The sequence below is a fragment of the Acinonyx jubatus genome, chromosome B3 (assembly GCF_027475565.1).
Source record: "Acinonyx jubatus isolate Ajub_Pintada_27869175 chromosome B3, VMU_Ajub_asm_v1.0, whole genome shotgun sequence".
Lineage (NCBI taxonomy): Eukaryota > Metazoa > Chordata > Mammalia > Carnivora > Felidae > Acinonyx > Acinonyx jubatus.
In genome coordinates, this window is record NC_069386.1 from 43,344,686 (window position 1) to 43,353,377 (window position 8,692).

An 8,692-nucleotide genomic window follows, 5' to 3' on the forward strand; every position below is an offset into this window, starting at 1 on the left:
GATTTGGGTGGCACGCCACAGTATCATTATACAGGGGCCAAAAAAGACATTAAATTTCACTTTTGGGGAAAAATGTTTTCTGTGTTTGAAATGACACACATTTTATTGCTTAGCTAGGATGTAAACTAATAAAAATATATGCTTGGCCTCAGCATTATGGTATACCAGAATTGCAAATGCTGAAGAAAAAAATAGTATTTTTTTTCTGTTGAATAAGATTCTTCATTAGAATTTCTGGTCCTGGATGTGTGCGTTATAAATCATATGTTTGTGCAATTTCATGTAATGTTTTATTTTTCCACACATGGACATTCCAGAGAGTTAACACATTTTTCTCAATTATAAAAATAAATAACACATTTCCAACTCTTTTGGCTCATGTAAAATGAATTCATATAGGAATAAAGAGAATGCTTACAAAGAATTAGTTATACATATTACCTGTTACTTTTTGGATTTTGACAGTCTACTGTCTTACATTTGAGGTACAGTATCTGAAGTATATTGCAGGGCCTATTTGTGTATATAGTATCTCTCTTTTTATGAAATTCCACCCTTGCCTGTTAGCAACTACTTGCAGGATTAAGCTGGAGATTAGTGGTGGCTGCAAAGATGAGAACCATCATGAGCCAATAATCCCATCTCCCAACTATTGCCTTCTAAGAAAAAGCTTCTCAGTAGTAATTAGTGATAAAGTACAGAATGAGTTTTTGTTTCATTCCTCAGAATTTTCACATAAAGTCTGATTTAGTGAAATTTGACTTTAATTTTAATTCTGAGAATAAGAGATCCCAGGGGCACCTGGGTGGCTCAGTTGGTTGAGTGTCCGACTTTGGCTCAGGTCATGATCTCACAGTCTGTGAGTTTGAGCCCCGCATCGGGCTCTGTGCTGACGGCTCAGAGCCTGGAGCCTGCTTTGGAGTCTGTGTCTCCCTCTCTCTCTGCCCCTCCCCTGCTCATGCTCTGTTTCTCTCTGTCTCAAAAATAAATAAAAACATTTTAAAATTTTTTTAAAAAAGAAAAGAATAAGAGATCCCAATATGAGAAAAATCAATCCAAACTGTGTTCGTGGAGTACTGTAGAAAGAACTGAGCGTTTCCACTCTTTCCACCTCGCTTCAAAATACATCTCCCAACACCAACGCCAACGTTCTAAAGCTCCAAATTTTTCTTCATGGAATTGCCATAGTTTAGAATACCCCTCTTCCCTCCAGAACCAGAAGCCTGAGACACCTTGCAGATCTGAACAAGGGCTTTCCAGTTTCACAGATCCTGAAGTTTCAGACAAATATCTGAACTTGTAGAGTTCAGATAGAGTCAGGGTTTATCTAAATGGAATTCAATCTGTATTGCTTTCCTGGATTTAGTTTCTATGCCTCTGCTTGGAAAGGAGGGGCCCTTTCAGGTTGATAATGAAGTTAATTCAGATTATTCTTTCCTTTACTCAAAGAGAATCAATAGATTGGAGAAACTCTTTACCTGGTCTAAAAGCTTCCATGGTTCCAACAGCTCCTACCTGGGAACATCCCCAGCCATTCTTTTGGAGATCCCTGTGTCTGAGCCCTGTGAAAGCGATTCTGATGGTGCCCGTGGACATCAGTGGCAGCCTGATCCGTCTGGCCTGGGTATTACCATAATAATTACAAGGTCCTGACAGCAGCTTTTCAAGTGGCAAAATTATTGGGAGGACAGTCTCCTGTAACTCACTCTTGGGAGAGGAGTGGAGTCCCCTGTATGCTCTACCAAGTAACCCATCTAAATTTGCCCTTTCACAGATGTCTAATCCATCCCATCCAATGACATGCATTGTGTAACCACTCCACTTCTTTAGAAAACATACTGATAGTGTAAATTACAGTGGTTTTTTTAATATAAAGGTAGCTAATGAGCTGAAATGCATTATGATTGCTATTTCAATGGACAGGATGAATCTGCTTCTTAATTTTTTCCTTGCAGGGGGGCGACTCTCTTCTCTCTCTCTCTCTCTCTCTCTCTCTCTCTATATATATATATATATATATGTGTGTGTGTGTGTGTGTGTGTGTGTGTGTGTGTGTGTGTGTGTGTGGTGGTTTTTTTGCCTGAATTTCAGTGAGTGATTCACATTACTGTCAATTACACACCCTTATTATGTATTACAGCCACCAGGCAGCTGTCCAGGAAAACACAAGTCTGAAAGTGCTTCTCTTTTAAGAAAATTAAATTCATGGTTGCTCCTCCTTTGGGCATGGGCAACAGGCAGGAAGCCTCCACTTTCTTGCCAAAGAAAGGGATAAGGCCTTGCCTACTTTATCTGGATTAAATACCCACTCTGACATCTTGAGATCTTGATACCAATGCCCAGATGCAGGGCTTGGTTTGGGTTTCTAAATACTCTTTTTTATTTGTTTGTTTCAGCGTGTGTAACAAAACACAGACTGGTGTTATAAAACAGTATTTCTAGTTATGAGTCACAGCATTGCCTGTGCATTACCAGAAAGGCTGTGTGAAGTCTGAATGGAGAAACTGTTCACTTTCCTCCTTCCCAACAGGCAGAGTCTATGACAGCTTAGGGCTCTTAGCCCTATTTGCAAAGCTAGCCCCGTTGTCGCCATATTCAGTCGCATGTCTCTTTTTTGAAGTTTGGGTGAAACTACATCTGAAAACTACATCTACTATTGGGCTGCTCTACAGTCCCAGAAATTCTGCTTTTATATGGGCAAATGAGGGCTGCTAGGCTTTCTCAGATGTATTCTTCCTGGGAATGTTACAGAATGTAAAAATACGGTCTCTATGGTGAGTGGGTAAAGTTGCCTAAATAGTTCATGCATTTGAGAAAACTGTGAGAATTAGTTGATATATTTCCAGTTCAGAGTCTTTAACTTCATTTGTATCTGATTCTTAGAATCAGACATTTCAAATAATGAAATATTCAGTAGCTTTGAAGCTGGGCTTCACACAATCTGTGTTCCAGATACATTGTGCCTAAGTGATGTTGGAATCTTAAATAAATATTTGAAAGACAAAGGATTGTGAGTTGAGTGCAATCACTTTCACCTCTGCCCTTGTTTAGAAGCAGATTCAAGCCAAAAATTGAAAAAAATAGTTTTTTTTAGGTGATGGATGAAATTTAAATATGCACTGTTATTTTAGATGATACTAAGGAATCATTTCTTTAATACTGTCAGGTGTAATCATGGCTTGGTAGATGTTTCTTTAAAAATCTCTATCAGAGGGGCACCTGAGTGGCTCAGTCAGTTGAGCATCCGACTTCGGCTCACATCATGATCTCACGGTTTGTGAGTTTGAGCCCTGCCTCCGGCTTGTTGCTGTCAGTGCAGAGCCCGCTTTACGTCTTCTGCCCAGCCCGCCATCCACTGCCCACCCCCCCAGCCTCTCTGCCCCTCCTCCACTTGGGCACGCACGAAAAGTCTCTATCAGAGATGAACACTATAGTAGTTATGGGTGAAATGACAGGATATCTGAGATCTACTTTAAAATTCTCCGGGAAAAATATATTGAGGTGAGACTAGGCACAGGTGAAGCAGGAGTAGCAAAACATTTGTTTTACCAGGAGGGAGAGGGGGAGTGCATGGAGCTGTATAATACTATTCAAGTTTTGCATAAGCCTGAAAATTTTTTAACAGATTACCTTTTTCTCACCTTCTTGTCATCTGTGATTTCTGAGATGATTATATTGACATAGATGGTTTGACCATTTGGGTAATTAGTCTTTGATGAGAAAAAAATGACACCGATGAGCCTCTCAAGTTCAGAAGGATGATGGTGATCTCTCATACTCCATAAATCCCTGCATCTCTATAAAAACTCCACGTTGTTAGCATCCATGTGAATAAAAACTACCGCGTATAACAAGGTTCCTTCACCTTCGCTTCAGGTTGGAAAAAAGGTAGGAGTGTTAGTTGCTCTTGTTCTTCTGTCTTTTCAGTGTTCTGGTCATGTAGACCCAGATTTGAGAGTGGACCAGAGAGTTCGTCTGGTGGTCGCCACCTCCCATATTCAAGATGGGGCGGGGGAGACATTTTCACCAGGAGGTGTGAAGTGTCTTATTCAAAGGCAGTTCCACTTGCCTTTACAGAAGTAGAAGCAAGGCTGGAACCCTTCGACTCTATCATACCACCTCAATCTCGTCCTTTAAAATACTCATTAACCATCTACTCTCTGGGGAGCCAAGCAGTTTTCTAAATCCAGACCAGCGACTGCGTGGGAGATGTTCGTTCCGGGTAGTGTGGCCCCAAATTATCTTTTCCTTTATTGAACACTATTTCCAAGTTGTGTGATAAGTCCCAGAAGTGATAGTTTTTAATTCTGTTCTTGTTAATGCTCAGCAGTGGGTTTACAACATGTGCTTCCTCTTCTGCTTTTCATAGACTTTCCGTCAGGGAGGGTCAATATACTCGAATGACAGTCTGGGCTGACAGGAGGATACGCCTAGCTAAGTAATTCTGCCGGGACCATCAGCTGCTTCAATAATGCCTTTCCGAAGGCATTTTATAATTTACGCTGAAACTCCAAACATCACAATTGAAATAGGGATGTTTTTCTTCAAGTGCAAAAATGAATTCTGTTTTGCATTTGTGGCCAAATCCTTTAAGCACAGACTTCCCTGCTAAACGTTGTCTTCTTTGCATTATACTTAATAGTAGCTCACTGGGGTAAAGTAGAGGGTCAGACTGGCATTTATAAAACAATTGTTACCTAGTCTTTTCAAGAATTTTTCAAAGAGCAACCCTCTGATTCCTGAAAACATAAGTATACAAATAGATGGGGAAATAGAAATAGAGACAGAAGGACTTTGCCCTGTTGATATGGTCTGTGAGGAGACCATCCACAGGGTTTGGTCCTTTCTCCAATCCATTACTCAGAACTCTGGATTCTCTTGTCTATTGGATGCCCAAGAAATACAGATTTCATGTATTCTTTCATTAATCATCCTGCCCTTTCTGAGCTCCTAATAGGTAGAAGGCACTGGGGATATAGAAAGAAAATATTGACTCTCTACCACCACCATCACCCCCATGTTTTTGGAGGAGACAGGGACACAGAAACAGAAAAGTACACAAATGCAAATTTTTAAGTGCCTTGAATATGAGTGCTAAGGAAAGAGAAGGTATAGGATCCACCCTCCATAGGGGCTCCTAGAAATCATGAAGATCTACGCAAGAAATATTTCAGAGTGTGAAGTAATAGCTGAGAGAGCACTCTAGGCAGAGGTAAATGATGTGAACACTTGGCTCTTTGCGTCCAAGGTAGACTTGATCCTGAGAATTTGAAATTTCACTTAATCTTTTACCGTTTTCATAAATTATACCTCCTAGAAGACATTGACTTAACTTACTTAGAACTCAAGACCATAATCCTATAGAGGAGTCTATGATTAGACAGATAAAAATAGGGAAGTACTTGATTTCCATTTCAGGCTCCCAAAGGGAAGTTTTTCAGAGGTCCCCACTATGGCTAAGCTTCTCAAGGATTGGCTTTGTTGTCAGTACAGGGAGGTTTGTTCCTTCTCAGGATTTTCACCTGCAGTGTAATCTAACTAGGGAGTAAGTCCTCTAGTCTTCCAGGGGCAAAAGAATCAGCTTCCCTTGGTTTTGTTCGTGGGAATATGCTTTTCCCATTATCCAGAGATGCTTGTGGATTCCTAGTTGGTCATTGATATGGAGAGGGCCTGTTTTCTCTGGAGGATTGGCAGAAGTGTCATAAGCCACAGTTGGACCCACTAAGATGCCCATATCCAGAATAAGAGAAGAAGGGGAAGAGGAGAGGTGAAGGATGAGGAGGAAGAGGGGGGAAAAAGAAGAAAAAGAAAAATAGGAAACTCATAGGTAGCTTTGGAGCTTACCCAGAGACTTGTTACATGAGCTGACCTCCAACCTGTCAATCCATAGACAAGGCCTTTTACTTTGTTCAGGAAACTCTGGAGATTTGTGGTTTCTAATATTCACGGTGCTATGTGCCAACTCACATAGCCAATTTTGCAAGCAAGTAGTGCTGCCGACACATGACCCATATTTCTCACAAATCCCATTATTCAGTGGTCTTTCTATTCTTCTAATTATACCAAAAAGAGAGTTTCTAGTGGGTAATAATCTCTCTTTGCTAATACTTTGTAGTTGGGTTCCAAACCAAGACCTTTCCTCTATCACAGCTTGAGTACGTTATTTTTATTTTAGAGCCAGTCACGACTAACGGGGAGGAGAGATTCTCTTGGCCTCCTGGGGTGGTGGTCAATGGATTTATCCTTTACTCTTCCTTCCTTTTTGACCCAGTGCCTCATTTGGTTTGACTTGCCTGGGCAGATGGGGAGATACCTGCCCAGAAGATCTCATTCAACGGGCATTGTGTGGTCTGGCTTGCTTGTTTATTTTTTTCAAATCAGATGCTTAAATAGGGCACGTTGTGAAATCCTTAACTAAATTATAGTCCAAATACTTGGTTCCAAGGAATCTCGAAAAAGGAATAATTTCACTGTTTAACAAGTTTGATTACTATTTTTTTAAAAATTACAAAGAAATTTCATGGGATTTAAAGATTCCTTTTTTTATTAAAAAAATTGTTTAATGTTTATTTATTCTTGAGAGGGAGAGAGACAGAGTGTGAGCAGAGGAGGGGCAGAGAGAGAGGGAGACATGGAATCCGAAGCAGGCTCCAGGCTCTGAGCTGTCAGCACAGAGCTCAATACGGGCTGGAACTCATGAACTGTGAGAGCATGACCTGAGCTGAAGTCGGACGCTTAACTGACTGAGCCACCCAGGTGCCCCTAAAGATTCCTTTTTAATCTATAACTCTTATGTTGAGCTTATCTCTGTAAGCTCATATTTTCTATATACATGTATTATCTCCCCTAGACTGTAAACACCTTGAAGGTCAGACTGGTGTCTGCTTCTTTTTGTGTGCCTCAAATTCCTGGTACAGTCATCTAAGGCAGCAAGGCAGATGGGGATGCACGCTGGATCCCGGACTCAGAACCTGGGCCCTAGGCCTGAGTCCACTAGCCAGTGTGACCTGGCAACCTCCAAATGGGCCCCACCTTTCCTCATCTGCGAAGTGAAAAAAACAGGACTAGATGATCCCCAAGGTCTCCGTCTTCCTAAATTATGATCCGGAGAGTCAGTTAGATCTTGAATTGGAAAAACTAAAGTTATTTTCAGTCTTTATCATTAATTTTCCTTTGTTCCTGTATCTCACAAATGAATCACCTAAGTTTTTCCACTTTGGTAGAAGGTATTGATTTTACCTCTATGATAAACCGAAAAGAATCCTGGATGAGAAGTAAATCACTAATATAACCATTAAGTGTTAATAAGTTCCTTGGGGAAACTATTCTCTTTCGTCAGCCAGAGTAGCTTAATTTATTTTTCTTTAAATTAAAAGACTTGCAATACCCGAACAAAAGAGAGTCCCAGAAAAGGTGAGGTATATCGCTGTGGTCTGCCGTCTCTGTGGCCAAAATATGTGTGGTATGTGCATCTGTGGCTGAGGGTGGAGGGTTCTCTCCTTTGCTCTTCTTTCGTTTATGAAATCTGGTTGAAGTTAACATCCAGGGATGCATAGAAGGCAGAGTTGGGAGGAGACCGACTTCTGCTGTAGAAGGCTTTGGGAAGGGGGCGTGGGAGCGCTCATGTTTATACACTGGCTCCGCATGTCATTCGTTCTGCTATTTACTTGCTGAGTGCCTACTGTATATTCTTCAAGGTGCTGGTATTTGCTAGTTGTATTGCATAGTACGGATGCTGCCTTTTCTTCCTCCTTGTCTCCCTGGTGCTTTGAACCTCTGGAAGCACTGAATAGATATTTGCAAAGGAATTGGCCTCTAAACGCTTTTTATCGTGGCCTGTGGTCTCTTCCACCTGCCCCCAGGAAAGAGCTTGCTGGACCTGAAGAGCTTATACACAGCTGCCTAAATTCTGGGGTCATGTCATGAATAACTGGGTAGCTTGTACACCCAGTGGAGCTTTAAAAAAAAATGTCTTTCTTGTCCTCAGAAATCGGGAGTTTTTTAAACCACTCAATGTTGCCATGTCTGGTACATTCTGTGTTCATGATTTCCTTCCCTTATGTTTTCAATCTGTTCGGTAAATATTAACTTGTGAGTCCATATTATACGCCAAGGACTATGCTGGTCACGAGAGATGTAAATAGGAAGCAAATTCATTCATTTCCTAATGCTTCTGTAATAAATTACCACAAGTATGGGGCTTAACACAACACAGATTTCTTCTCTTAAAGTTCTGGACTCCTAAAAGTCTGATAGGAGTGGGGCTAGAGTCAGGGCATTGGCAGGGCTGGCTCCTTTGAAAGGCTCTACGGAAATCTGCTTCCTGACTTTTCCAGCTTTAGGTCCACCTTGCCTCATGGCTCCTTTCTTGCCTCATGGCTCCTTTCTCTACCTCCAAAGCCAGCGACATAGCATCTTCCAGCCTCTCTGTGTCCCTCTGCTTCCATAATCACTTTACCTCTGTGTCTCTGAAACCTCCAGCCTCCTTCCTGTAAGGACCCTTGTGATTACATTGGGCCCACCAGGATAATCCAGAATAATCTTCCCATCTCAAGGTCCTTAACTTAATCACATCTGCAGAGTCCCTTTTGCCATCTAAAGTAACATAATCACAGGTTCCGGGGATTAGGATGTGGCTGTCTTAGGGGGAGGAGGGGCCATTTTTCAGCCTACTGCAGCAAAGCACACGGCC

General features: G+C 41.4%; 1 protein-coding gene across 3 annotated transcripts in view; it reads left to right on the forward strand.

Moving 5' to 3' along the window:
* RORA (RAR related orphan receptor A) overlaps positions 1 to 8,692 on the forward strand; it is a 714,362-nt gene that overhangs the window by 542,263 nt on the left and 163,407 nt on the right. The window lies entirely within an intron of this gene.